Genomic DNA, 15,197 nt, shown 5'->3' on the forward strand with positions numbered 1-15,197 from the left:
CCTCCCCACCCAGTCCCTGGCAACTTCCATTCTACTGTTTCTATGAGTTTGTTTTGTTTAGATTCCCACATATAAGTGAGATCATAGAATATTTGTCTTTCTTTGACTTACTTCACTTAGCATAATGCCTTCAAGGCCCCTATGTGTTGCCACAAATAAGAAGATTTCATTATTTATGGCTCAATAATATTCCATTGTCTGTAGCTTCCATGTCTTAGCCACCAATAGGTTGCCTATTGTGCATAATGCTGTAGTGAACATGGGGGCTAGCAAACACATGTATTTTTAATGGATATGCAGGATATATTGCACTCAGAAAGACAATTTCTCCTTAAGGGGAAATTCAATTTTAGTTTAAATCAATTAAATTAGTCAATTTTCAATAAATTTAAATGTAATATTATTTTTCTCCTGTGGTGAAGGGAGGTGTTCATAGTGAAAAAAATTTTAGAAACACTGCTGTAGCATATATAGGTTTAAAGAACTTAATTTGCAAATTCAAATTTCAAATTAAAAATTCAGGAAAGATTTCTTAGGTATCCGTCAAGTTTGGGGCACTGTATTGAGTATGTGGGGAAGTCTTAAAGAGAATAGACTTGTCCCTTTAGATTACTTAGGATGTTTTGATTTTCCTTATATAACTTCAATAAAAAATTGGTTAAAAATAAGCACGTTTATTATCACATCTACTTGTAGAAGCCCAGTGATAGGGCAGCTCCAGGTGAGGCAATTTCAATGGATGCATGGCATCATCAAGGACCTAGGTTGTTCCGTCTCTCTTTTCTTTCATGATGGCTCATTATTCTAATTCTGTAAATTCTGTTCTGTAATACAGATTAGATCAGTTGTAAAAACACGAATAGTCACCAGTTTACTTATCATAGTCAAATAAAGTTTGTGAGTTTCGGCTTTCGTTGATTGATTGCATATTGCTGCTGCTGCCCAGGTATTGTAGCAGAGGCAGGAAACCTGGACCTTTCCTAGTGTCTCTTTCTTTTTCTTAATATTTTAAAAAATCTATTTATTTATTTTGGCTGTGTTGGGTCTTCGTTGCTGCACGCAGGCTTTCTCCGGTTGTGGTGAGCCAGGGCCGCTCTTCATTGCAGTGCGCGGGCTTCTCATTGCGGTGGCTGCTCTAGTTGAGGAGCACGGGCTCTAGGTGTGCAGGCTTCAGTAGTTGTGGCACGTGGGCTCAGTAGTTGTGGCTTAGTGGGCTCTAGAGCACAGTAGTTGTGGCGCACAGGCTTAGTTGCTCTGATGCATGTGGGATATTCCCGGATCAGGGCTCAAACCCATGTCCCCTGAATTGGCAGGCGGATTCTTAACCACTGCGCCACCAGGGAAGCCCCGCCTAGTGTCTCTTTCTTAGCAGCAAAAAAACCTTTCCCCAAGCCCCAACGGCCCTCCGCTCGTGTTACCTCAATCAGGAATGGGATCACAAATCTTCCTCTACATCAGTCATTAGCAAAGAGAATGAAGTTTCCAAAATTGAATTAAACTAATCATCTCAGGTATATTCTCTCTTTTTAATAGCTTTTAATTTTGTGGTTATAAACCTAGTGAGTTGAATTGACAGGTTTACATATAAAAAAAATTACATAAGTAACATATTTGAGAATTGGCCAGATAAATTCTGTAATACATGGTTTATATTTATCATCCAAAAAAATAATGATCAATAAAAACAGCAAATGTCTTAGATGACTCATAGGGAAGATGTATGAAAAGAAACAGATTATATAAGTAATAAGAATAAAAAGCACCTGAATCCCATATATATATATATATTTTTTTAGTTTTCCCAATTCATTAAAGGAAGTACTCGAATAAATGCTCAAACTCATAGTGTTAAGAATTTGATATATTATTTTTTTAAGTATTTTATTCCAAAATTTTACTTAGCTAATTTTTTTTAATTTACAATAATATTTTGACATAAAGGTAAAATCAAGTGAAACAAAAGTATGAACAGTGCCCATTTAGAGAAAAAAGGAAATTAATTTTACTGGAAACCTGGGGTTATTTTTCAGGAGCTGACATTTTATTTTTAAACTTCCTTGCAACTGATTTTAGCCATGTCTCATAATGGTACAATAGATGTTCCTGTGAGGGAAAAATTCCACAAATTAGTGGATTTTCAAATTGGAAATAGTAGAAATTCCAAAATTGTTGGGATTTTGAGGATGGCCAAAAGTTTGTTTCTTTAAAATAGTCTTTAATGTGTTATAACACACATAAAGTACACAGATGATCACCTACCGTTCAATCAGTTCAATTCATTTGGCACAAAATGAGCCCACCCATATACTAAGCACCTAGAATCTCATCAGCTCCTAGTGACCTTGCTACCAGAATAGTTTCACCAGTTTTCATCAACTTGCTGATGTGTAACCTTCGCCTTTATCACCTTTTCAAAATGCACGACTCAGTTTTAATTCAGTAAAACTAAATGAGAATAATTAATCGAACAAAAAATAGTGCACAGTAAATTCTGAAGAAGAACTGTTAAAACCTCTCCCTGAAATGATTTTCACGTAGTTGTGAAGACATGTACCCAACACATACCTAAAACCTAAATTGTCCAATAATAAACTTTTTTTTTAACCTCAGCAAACCTGCCTTCTGTCTTGAATTTTTCAACTCTACCTCTTTACTTCCTGAGATAGATACTTTGGTATCAGTTTATTGTCCTATCACTCCTTTAAACTTTACACTTAAATAGCCACCAGTTTCTTTCAGGAAATTTCTTTCAAGTCTGCCCACTGTTCTCTGTACCTAGTATCACTGCCTTCGTTCAAGGCTTTTTTCCACCTTACACAGATTTACATAAGTTTATTGTCTTTTATTCTTACCGTGGCTTTGTCCCTACTTCAGTGCATTTTCCATAATACTGTTAAGAGTAATATTACATTATTAGAAGAATCTCAGGGTGCTTATGTGGTACACAGGCTATGTTGGAGAGGCCCAGGCCGGAGACATAGTGGATGATGACATTGTATGTTTTTGTTCATCATGATGCCTGAAGCTGCTGGGACCTCATTTCACTCAGTATATCACACAGTTCCTTATTATTGGCTGACAGGGTTTTCCAGGCACTGCAACACACCCCCTGCCTGCCCACTGTCCCAAACCTTCTCATCTTCTACTGCTCTCCTCCTGCTGTCTCCATCGACAATGGGGTTCTTGGGAGTCTTTTTCAAACCAGTTATACTTTTGCGATTGTTATTCACATCCCCTCTGATACTGACATGGCTCACTTCTTCATTATTTTCCGGTATCTGCTGAAATGTCACCTCGAGAAAAAGGCCTCAGATGATCCTATATTAAATAGGTCTTAGGTCCCATCCACTCCTTACTCTGCATTCAATTTTCATTCTTAGCTGTTATAAGCGAGTGCCTGGTATATTCTGTCCACTGTTTATTTTCTCCTTCTTCCCATTAACATAGAGGCTCAGTGAGGGCAGAGCTTTGTTGTATTGTGTACATTGTTGTGTTTCTAGCACTTGTAAAAGGTCTGGTCGCATAGTAGTTGTTCAATACATATTTATCAGGTGAATGAATCAGTGAATTTATTGGGTCCTGATGGTGACGATGAGATTACAGATGCTCATCACAATGTTGATTACAGGTTGGTGAGGAGATGAAAGGCAGAATAAATGAGCAAAATCCTCATATTTTAACTAGAGATTTAACAGTGTCTCACATCAATAAATCTAGGAAGGTCAATGTAAGTGTCCTATTTGGGATTTGGAAGCAATCATTAAAAGACTTAATATCAAATGTTTAAAAGTAGTTGATTCTGTGAAGTTGGGGGAGAGGGTGGGGAATGCAGTAGAGCTGGACACAGCTGCTTCGTTTGTAATGCTTTGATTTCTTAATATGTGAGTTGTTTTGACATGGTTTTTTAGTTTAAGAATGTTCTCCAGGGTTCATAGATGTACCTTTTCTCTTCCTATCGGCGTGACCCACTTGCAAACATAGTATATAAGGAAAAGGGGAAGGCAAAGACATTACTTGAAATATCTAAAAGATTCCGTATTACAAAGGGAGACAATAAAATCCTTAAAGGAAAAAAGGGAAATTTCAATGTAACTGAGTATTTGTCATGTTTACACATACACTGGAAGAGAGAATAAATGACCACAGAAATTCAGACTAAATTGGTAAAGCGGTTTTGAATTATCTACTGTAAGACTTTGGCATTGAAGTTGAGTGCCTGGCATAGATCCAGCTAATTCAGTTTTTGAATCTCTTCCTTTGTAAGTCTCCACAGTGTCTATAAAGCAATTTACAAAGATAGATTTTAAATAAACCCAATTATTTAAGATTGTATTCCCCAGACCTAATCTTGTCAATGTGTGTTAACAATTCAGAAACCTGTAGCTATGGTGGAAACAAAAGTTACATAGAAATAGAAACCAACCAAGGTTCATGAAATCAGAAACTTGAAGACAGGGTCTAGTCTGAGTACCAATGGTGCAGAAGATAGTAAAGCAATTTAGCAGATGAGGCATGACAGTCTGTTTTATGAAATTGTTTGGAATGGACCTCTGGGTTTGACAACTTGTTAAAAATAGGCTGGGGAACAATAGAGCTAATCTTTGTTCTTGAGGCTTGCCACTCCAGGAAGCCAATGTTGATAAGTAAAAGCATGACACCACATAGAAATGTCACTCAGAGAATACTAGAACTGAAATAGCCATTTATTTTGACCTGAGTTGGATGCTAAAGAGTAACACTTGTTTGTTCAGTGTGCAACACATTATTGAATGATGTCAAACACTGTAATATCAGAGTTGAATGCTAGCAAACCTCTTGACAGATTTTTGATTATCAGGGAAGGAATTCAAGTACATTGACGGTGTGTAGCACATCTTTTAAGAAAAGAGCCACGGTGACTTGAAACTACAATAATCTTGTGCGGTGGGCAGTGGGAAAACAGTGCAGAATAATGAGTGTGGCAGATGGAGAATTAGTTCCCATAATAAACATATTCGCGAGGAAGGTTTAGCTTGTTGGATATGCAAAACTACGCCTTCTTACCCTCCCTCTCTCTCAAAATGACAGGAGTGTCACAACATTCTTAATGGGAATATTGTGGCATATAGACAGAGTAAACTAAAAAGGAAAGGCAGTCTCACGTAGTTGATAATAGTTTAATGCGTGGACATTACTTTTGAATTGACATTTTGGTCATCCCATATGCAATTAGTTGTGCATGAGTTTCAATTTGTGCTTATCTGGAATGTTCTTGACTATGTAAAGTAAGCTGATTGACCTATTTATCAACTAAGTGTAGGAAAGCTATCGTGCTTTATGACCTCTGAAGTTATGTCCATCCATGTTAATGAACCATGAAGGAGGGTTTAAAAACCCATTAAGATAGCAGCACATTGCATACCTGATTGTTCCTGAATGACAAGGCCTATTCTGTAATAAATGACTGAGACCCCAAATATAGCAAATTCCTTTAGAGTACGCAGGCCAAAATAGATTGAAGATATACTTTAGCTCTCGTAAACAACCAAGTGAATATCTGAAGCTCATTATTTTATGACTTACTCTTAACAGATATTTAGAACTGCACGTTTTCAGAGCTGTAGATTATGTGATTCAAGCCCATTCATTTTACAAACTGAAAAATCAGTTGAGTGTGATGAACTTCCAAAAGGTGGGGCAGACTTAGAGGTGGGAGTGAATGGTACATGATATCGTTCTGCATCTGTTTTCCTTACTTATCTTGTCTTAGGCATCAAATGAAGCTGGGGACTTCAGGACTCTTAGCCCCTTGGGCTGCACACCGCGCTTTCCCTCTACCATTATATATTCTACCTTTAGGATCTTTGATGAAACATGAAGGTGCAGAGCGTGTAGTGTTGAAAGAAAGTTTGTATCAAGCTCCTAGACAGAGTGTCCCCTAACTTTTATGAGGATTTTACTGGGGTATGAATAACCTGTGACTCTGCTGCCCACACGGGAAAACTCACCTGCTGTGTTCATTGCCTCTTTCAGCCTAGTAGACATCTTTTTTTTTTTCTCATTAGTACAAAAGAGGCATGCTTTCACATTGCAAAATCCAGAAAAGCATAAAAACAAGAATGTAATTTTCCTCTTACAGAAAAAAATTAAAGTAACGTCCCAGACCTTGACTTCCCAAATCCCAATCCCTAGAATTGGCACTAAAACTCAGGTGACTAATCTGGGACCTGGTCCCCTCGGTCACCATTTATGGACCCAGGATTGATAATGTGTCCCATGGTAGATGAATGAGATAGTCCTATTATGGTTGAATTCAGAGGTACTAGTCAGCCTTCCCCAGTTGCTTGAAGTGAGAATATGTGAACTTGGTTACAGTGGGGTGTTCAGCTTCTGCCGTGTGTACACAGAAGCAAAGCCAGTCTAGAGAGGAGAAGGAAACAGGTGTTCAGACAGAAAGTCTTGAGGAAAAAGAGATTCCAAGCATGTTACCGCCTTGTTTCCCAAGAGCTCTCAGGTCCCCACTTCCCATCTCTCCTGGAGCCCAATTGTACTTCTAACCTTGCCTGCATTTAGATACCCCTGGATCCTTTCGATAAATACACCTTTTATGCTTAAGCTAGATCTAGTAGGTTTCTCCTCCTTGCAAACACGACAGCCTTTGCAAAGAAATTCCCAGAATCCTTTTCATTCCGTGATAACCAAAAATGTCTCTGTGTGTATATTAAAATAGAACTCTGTAGTCATATTTTACATAACGTTTAGTGTCATGCTTCACTTTATGCACTGTAGACCTTTTTCATGTTGTTCTATGAGAACCGTTTTAATGGCTTCAAAGCATTCCATTGTGTAACTAAGCAATAATTGATTTACCCAGTTCTCTTTTGGACATTTATTTGCATTCTAAGTTTTTACTTTTCGAAACTACATTGAAGTGTAACAAGTTGATCCCATTCTACCGTTTAGGAAATATTTTTAGAATTAACCTTGCCGTTTCAAACAGCACACGAACTTTTAAACCTTTACAACATGCTGTCACGTGTTTTATAAACGTACACTCCCAGCGGCACTGTTGTTTTTTGTTGGGGAGGGGAGCTGACATGAGAGAGGTCAGTAATAAATTGAGCTCTAAATGTGGGAAGAAGATTCAGTATGAGCTTACAGATTAAAAAAATACACTCAGTATGAAAATTGTAATAATATGAATATAATCAAAAGATATCTATAGGTAGGACAAGGGCTGGCAGTAGAAAAAAAGACGTTGGTTTAACTCAGATTCAGATTTGAATCCCAGCTCGGCAAGTTAATGCTATACCCCTGCCTCTTGACTTGAAAGTAGGGATAATTGTGCCCACCTGAAAAAGTCATTATGGCGATTTAATGAGAAAATTTTGCAGTCTACCCAGTATAGAGACTGGCCCATTGTCAAAGTTCAATTTTAGAAGAATCTACTTTTGCATATATTATCGATAGATATTTTATTTAGGTATTTAAATCTTCTTTAATAATTCCTGTGATTAAAAAAAAAATAACTCTGTGCTTTAGAACTCAACTGATTATTTAAATTCTAGTTTAATTTCATCATTCCTACTTTTAATTAAACAAAAATTTTGCTAAGGGCTTCCCTGGTGGTGCAGTGGTTGAGAGTCCGCCTGCCGATGCAGGAGACACGGGTTCGTGCCCCGGTCTGGGAAGATCCCACATGCCGCGGAGCGGCTGGGCCCGTGAGCCATGGCCGCTGAGCCTGCGCGTCCGGAGCCTGTGCTCCGCAATGGGAGAGGCCGCAGCAGTGAGAGGCCCGCGTACCGCAAAAAAAAAAAAAAAAAAAAAAAAAGTTTTGCTAAGGATAAAGAGTTAAGTGGCTTAATAGGGACTATTTCCAGAGAATCACCAAGATCTTAATGGAAGTGGAGGCCTTCAGTTAGCTGGTTAGTGTTTGGCCTCTTTTTTTTTCTTTCTTAAACGAAACATTTTATTACCAGGTGTTGCCTCTTTTTTGATGTTTTCCTCTTTTGCAGTGGTTTACAATGCATACAAAGCCTTGAGTGAGCAATATCATATAATTAACTAAATGAAAGTTAAAAGTCAGTAGTAAGTATCACTTTCCAAGTTCAACAGAGGATGCTGTGGCTGTTCACCACGTCAAAGCCACAGCAGGAGGATGAGGTCCCTGTGCTTGAGAAGTAGAAGAGCTAAGATGAAATACAACCAATTTCCAGTGATTTTGCTCTGATTATAAATTATTGAGAATGGTGTGGCTCTCTTTCTCCTTTTTAATCACGTGGATTTTTACAGCTTTAATTGAATGAATACTTCCGTCAGGCCAATATAGCAAATACTCAAATCTGTCTGTTCCACAGACATACCAGACACTTACGTTTCAGAATTCCTGAGGGATCCGCTCCATTCGTACTTATTTGATGACGGGAGCTGAGCTGTCCTCCTGCCGTCTGCCCACCTCCCAGTCTCGGTCCAGTGGGGTTTCTGTAGAGCTGGGCACATCCTGAGAGTCTTAGGTGGACAGCACACCATGATAAGGCAATCGGCTCTCCTCACGTCCCTGCCTAGAGCGATCATTTCTTCCTTGATCTTACGGGAAACTCAAGCTGACCGGGGCCAGAGGGTTTGGTCTTAAGTGAAGACATTTTGTACATTTAATCTCTGAACAGGGTCAGGCATCATTTACTGAGCATTCACTCTATTAAAATTGTATTAGTTATGAAGCTTATGAGCAAGTATCTGGCTTGGTTTTGCTACATTAGTTACTTTACCACATAATTTTTTTGTCCATATGTGTATATTTTCCTCCAAATTTTTGCTCACTTTCAGTGATTTGTTTTCAATGGTAATAACTTATTACAGTAAACTTGAAAATACAACCTCTAGGATGTAAATTTGGGGGGGCAAGACTAAAAGTATTCTGTAGAAGTCTCACAAAGATGTTGTTGGGTTGCATGTGCATACTTAGACAATTACCAAGGTTAAGAAAATGTGACACTATGATTGGCTTAGGCTAAGCTCACGTGATCCACTCTTGAGCTAAGTGAGAAAGGAGTTCGTTACTGAGAGAAAAATCTAGGTATTCTTACCAGAAGAAAATTGCATGAATGCTGGGAAGGAAAATTCTATGCGCATTAGTTAGTGCTACCTGGAAACCCAGAATGGCCCTGATTCATCTTCTTTTTGCAGTACGTGGGCCTCTCAGTGCTGTGGCCTCTCCCGTTGCGGAGCCCAGGCTCCGGGCGCGCAGGCTCACTGGCCACGGCTCACGGGCCCAGCCGCTCCGCGGCATGTGGGATCTTCCCGGACCGGGGGACGAATCCGTGTCCCCTGCATCGGCAGGCGGACTCTCAACCACTGCGCCACCAGGGAAGCCCATCTTCTTTTTTTTAAGAAAGGACGTTATTCTTCTTTTGATTATGAGAATTATCCTTTTTTCTTCCAGTTGACGTGTGTGCTTATATGAGTGTGTGTGTGTATACACACGCGCATGTGGTTATGAGCTAGAGTCTCTTTGTGTGGCTTGTAGTCAAGAAAATCACATGAATTTGCTTCGTTTCCGGCGATTCTCTTTATTCTTCAATTCTTGCTTATGATCAGCAACTCTTCTCCCAAATTTCAGCCAGAAACCCAAGGTGACAGAAAGATCTGATAATATACACAAGAACCCATCAAAATGACCTGGTTGTACTACATAGGATTCTGATTTTTTTTTTTCAAAATTTCAGATTCATTGTTCAAAACACAAGGGCCTATCTAGCTTATCGCTAATGTCCTGTGTGTAAATTAAGAGTTTTTAATTTTAGAGCATCTGAAGCTTTTCTTTCAGGTCACTGTCAGGATACTATTCAGATCAAGTGCAGCATATTTAAAACTTGGTATGAAACTGTTGATTTAAATCCTATTTAAAAAAAATAACAATTAAGGTGACACAAAATTCTCAGCTATAAAAAGAAAGGTTCTATCTTATGATTCCTAAAATTCTGATTTCAAACACTAACTTAAAAATGCATTCATCAGAAAATAACAAAACACCACCTAGTGTGAAACATAGCTATGGTTTGGGGCCAGTTACGCTCTATGAAGTTTTAGGTTTCACATCCTTCTCAGTGTGTGGCTATTTCTCCTGAGAATTAATTATCAGCTACCTATTCAGCTTATTTTGAAAATAGTAATTAATCAGGCATTTTCAACCCTAAACGACAAATTTAACTTTTTTTTTTTTCCTCATGATTTTGTTGTAATACCCCTTTCCCTGAGTGGAGTTGTTTGACTTGAAAAACCAGTACCATCGGTATAATCCTTGGAAGCTAATAAAGATTCCATCAGTGTACAGTTGTCATCCTTAGGCAGAAAGAGAACCAATTCAATTATGGTGTTGGTTGAAAACTGAAAGGCTTTTTACCTTGAGGGTGGAAAAATTGTAGTACATACTAAAATGGTTAGTACAAAATTCGTGCATCTAGGCTAACACATGCTAATATGTTCTTTTGTTACCCACTAATTTATATGATTCACGTAAGCCTCCAGCCAGCGCAACTTGTACTAAATTTCATGTGCGTTAAAAAATAGCAAAGCCAATGAACTGTGAAGTTATTAACATTCGTGTCTACTTGCATTATTAAGCCATACACATCAAATCTGGTAGTACAAGGAGGGAAATGTCATAATGAAGTACAACAGCACTTAATCAGAAGAATTTCTAAAGGTCGTCAAAGCATGCTATGCTGCCCCTTCACGCGTAACTGCAATCTGAAACAAACATCCAATATAACATAATAACTTTAATAACTGTACCATGGCCTGTTTCTGTTAATGAAGGAATTTACTATTCTGATGTTGGGAGATAAAATGGATTCTAGTCCCAAATCATATATGCTGCTCCCTAACTTAATTACAGATTAAGGAGGAGATAAGATTAGTCTGCTTATTTATCTTCTACTAGTGAGTAGATGACTGGCCAAGCCCGACATAAGAGCTATTTCATCATCTAGAGGAGCCCCAGGCTACACAATTTGTGTCCAATAATTTATTAAGATTTTTCTAACTTGTAATGGTAGTTTATGTGCTTCAGCACAGCGATTCACATTTTCATACTAAACAGCTGCAAACATTTGACCCCTCTAAATAGTTCACTGTGAACAGTCTATGGAAGGACTGATAGACTTTTGCGCTTTGTTACCAGGCTTTAGTGGGGGAAGAATAGCAAAGTCAATGCCCCTATAACTGCTTGGCTCTAGATATAGTCATATATCTAACTTTTATTATGTGGAGATTTTTCAGTGGCTTTAAAGGAAATTATAGTTTGTTGTTGAAAAGACCAACAGGGGAACAGAACACAGTTTAAGATTGTTACGGTGGATTTGTGCCTGGAACCACCGTTTACTGCAACTGTCACTTTTTATTGCAACCCTTCACACTTGACTTTGACCCTGCAGTCATATCCAGAGAAAGCCTCCTTCACTCCTTTATAGACTCATGCCTGGCTAGGCTATCTTTACTATTTCTGGAGAGACTTTGGTGCTACACCCCATTAGTAAGTGGACTCCAAAATTGTTTTGAAGACTTTGATTTGCTTCTCCTGTTTCCTGCCCACCCCCCTGCTCCCATCCCAAAAACATTTGCCCTGTTTTACTGATAAGACTGTTAGGCTCATGTGTACTTACTACCCTCTTCCCAGATCCAAACCAGAAAGGTGAAATTCTTAGCTTATTTTAAAGATTATATAAAATGTCTACTTAAATAATCTTACGGTTAGAGGGCTAAATATATGAAGTTGGATATCCAAACCTGTGTCTTTGATGAAATAAGACAATGTTTAATTTTTGGTATTTCTTCCATGTTTGTTGAATAGCTACTCTGTTCAGTGGTCAATGAATTCTATCATTTGATTTAAAAACTTGTTTTCAAAGTATAATATAGAGGGCTCCCCTGGTAGTGCAGTGGTTGAGAGTCCGCCTGCCGATGCAGGGGACACGGGTTCATTCCCCCATCCGGGAAGATCCCACATACCGCGGAGCGGCTGGGCCCGTGAACCATGGCTGCTGAGCCTGCGCGTCCGGAGCCTGTGCCCCGCAACGGGAGAGGCCACAGTAGTGAGAGGCCCGCGTAATGCAAAAAAAACAAAAACAAAAAACCAAAAAAAAAAAAACCAGTATAATATAGAGAAAAGTATACATATCATAAATGAAGAACACAGTGAGTTTTTTCAGAGTAAAAACATCCATGTAATCAACACCTATAGTTTTTTAAAGAGGACATTATCAGGGGACTTAAAAGCCCTGGCTTTGAACAGCTCAGATTCGTTTGCCTCTTTTTCCACTTTATACGCTTGGATTCATATGGTACATACTCTTTTGTGTCTGATTTATTTTACAAACATTGTATGGGAGATTTATCCACATGGTGTGTGGTTGTAACTATTTATTCTCCTTGCTGTATCACCTTCCGTTATGTGAGTCCACCACAGATTATAAATCCATTTCAGTACTGAAAGGTGTTTTGCTATTTTCGAGTATGGCAGTATCGTGAATGATGCTGCCATGGGCCTTGGTTAAGCGTATTAAGACGTGGCTATAATGGATGTAATCCTAAAAGTGGGATTACCGGGTCGTGGGATATGTAGTAGATACAAAAGCAGAGATAATTTTCAAAGGATCATCTGGGCTAAGCCCCCTTAATGGCAATGTGATACGTGGACTCAAATAAGATGGCAATTGGGAAAATATCAAAGTAGATGTTAGTTCCATTATTATTTTAATTTGGGGGAAACAGTATGAGATTCTGGTGAAAACTAGGTGTAGACTAACACTGACTGGGTTCAAATTTTGGCCCTGTGGGCTTCAGAAAGTTAGTGACTGATCTGTGCTTCATTTTCCTTATTTACAAAATGGAGGCAGTTAGAGTTTACCTCATAAGCATACTGTAGGATTAAACAAGATAATGCATGTAAAGTGCTTAGAAGAATTCTCAGGTTGGAGTAAGTGCTCAAATGTTGGCCATTATTCTTATTATAAATGCAAATTTCAAGAAATTATTTCCCAGAATTGCAGACTCAAACAAAACAAACAAAAAGGAATTTATTTATAACAGTATAACTCATACTTATGGTGTGATATAATCTAATTACCAGATTCTTTGAGAAACGCTAGAATTATAAGTGAGTTAATCAGATTTCGTATGTCTTTTGTCTCTAGATTAAATCTCCTAAATATGCCCTATGTATGTGACCTCATCTAAGCATTGCAGAAATCCCCTCCTCAGTGAAGTGTCTGTTAAACCCCAAGCCCCCAACTCCACTTCCTCTTCTCCTCCCTATGTAATCTCTAACTTGTATTCAGTCCATTGTTATTCTTAACTCACTTTATTCTTTTTATTTATAGTTGTATTTGCTTCCTGTTTTCAGCTATGATCATGCAGAGTGCAGAATCCATGTGTTCAAAATAGAATCAATATTTAATAAGTTTGAACTGAATTAAAAAGATAACAGAAGTTTTCAATATCCAGTAGCATGATCTTTCTCTACATTATGTTACTGATGGAATTCTTGACTCTAATAGTGCCATTAAGTCATCATCATTAAGGAACTTAAGTTTGTTTTCCAAAAATTTTAAATATATTTTTGAATAAAAATTATATATTTAGTGGTTGATTATAGTTGAAATAATGGTATGTATTTCAGCTATTTCAGCTATATATATGACTTAAATAGAGTTGTATAGACTGATTGTAGAAATAACTTGTAATTACATAGTGAAATATGTGTTCCAACATGGAAACAATTGTCTTAAAGTTGAATATCTAATATGTAATTTATTTATAACCAAGTTCTGATTGACTGTATGTGACAGAAAATAATCTTAAATTGAATGGAATTTGGAGACTAAACTTACATGCTTTAGCACTTTTGTTTGTTGGTTGGTTTTGCTTTTTATACCACTTTATTTCAACCTGAGCACCTTAATATAAAACTAGACACTGGTGAACTGTTTGCCTTACTAATTCTGAATTACTACAAATGTAAAAGTTCTGCTACCAGTTCAACACTTAAATTGATTAAATCTTCTCTGACACATGGTAAATTTCATATAATGAAAATACCTAAAACAGGGTGGACTCAAGATGGCGGTGTGGGAAGACGCAGAGTTAGAGTCTCCACACAACTAGAGAGCCTGTGGGCCACTGGTGGGGGACTCTGACGCCCAAGAAGACAGGAGGAACCCCAAAGTGAACCAGTAGGACATAGGGGGACTGAGGGGGGAGGAGAAGTGAAGGCCAGACAGGATCAGCGCCCCTGAGGCCTGGGAGATCAGGAGAGGCAGGCGGGAGGGATTCTCTAGGAAGAGTGGGAGAGGAGTGGAGGGCATCACCTGGCCTACTCGGGCTGGGGAGGCTGCTGAGCTCCCAGGCCAGTCCCCTGCCCTCCAGATCCCCATCCAGGCCATGTGGGTCCTTGGGGACATAGAAGGGGAGGCCGGGGAGAGCAGGAGAGGCAGGTGGGAGGAGCTGGAGAGGAGCAGAGGGTGTATGCCCCGCCCACTCAAGCCCAGGAAGCCTGCGGGGCTCCCAGGTGGGTCCCCCGCCCTCTGAGACCAGGGGTGGGGGACACGCCTGGCCCCTTCTGTTCCTTGAGCCTCAGCCCCGCCCCGCACAGCCTCCAGGGCCTTTTCCAGCCCTGTGGGTCCTGAGCATTGGCCCCACCCACCAACCCAACCTCACCCTTGCTTAGGCCCCACCCTCCACAGCCAAGGCCTTCCCCCCACTTTGTTTTTTTTCTTTTCCCGCCTCCTCTTTTTTACTACTGTGATACTGATGGACCTTCCAGTTGTTGATTCATCTATATTTTTATTTTTATATTCTGTTTAACATATCTGTTATTTTCTAGTCTCGTTTTATCTTTTACTTTGTTATTGTTCTCTTTTTTTTTTTTTTTTTTTTTGCCACCCCACGTGGCTTGTGGGATCTTGGTTCACAAGCCCAGGGTGGGGCCGAAGCTCCTGCAGTGGGAGCTCTGAGTCTGAACCACTGGACTAACAGAGAACCTCAGACCCCAGGGCATATTCATCGGAGTGAGGTCTCCTGGAGACCTCATCTCAGCACCAAGACCCAACTCTACCCAATAGCCTACAAACTCCAGTGTTGGAAGCCACAGGCCAAATAAACAGTAAGACAGGAACACAATCCCACTCATAAAAAAAAAAAAAAGAGAGACAGCAAAAAAT

The sequence above is a fragment of the Orcinus orca genome, chromosome 10, assembly GCF_937001465.1.
Source record: "Orcinus orca chromosome 10, mOrcOrc1.1, whole genome shotgun sequence".
Lineage (NCBI taxonomy): Eukaryota > Metazoa > Chordata > Mammalia > Artiodactyla > Delphinidae > Orcinus > Orcinus orca.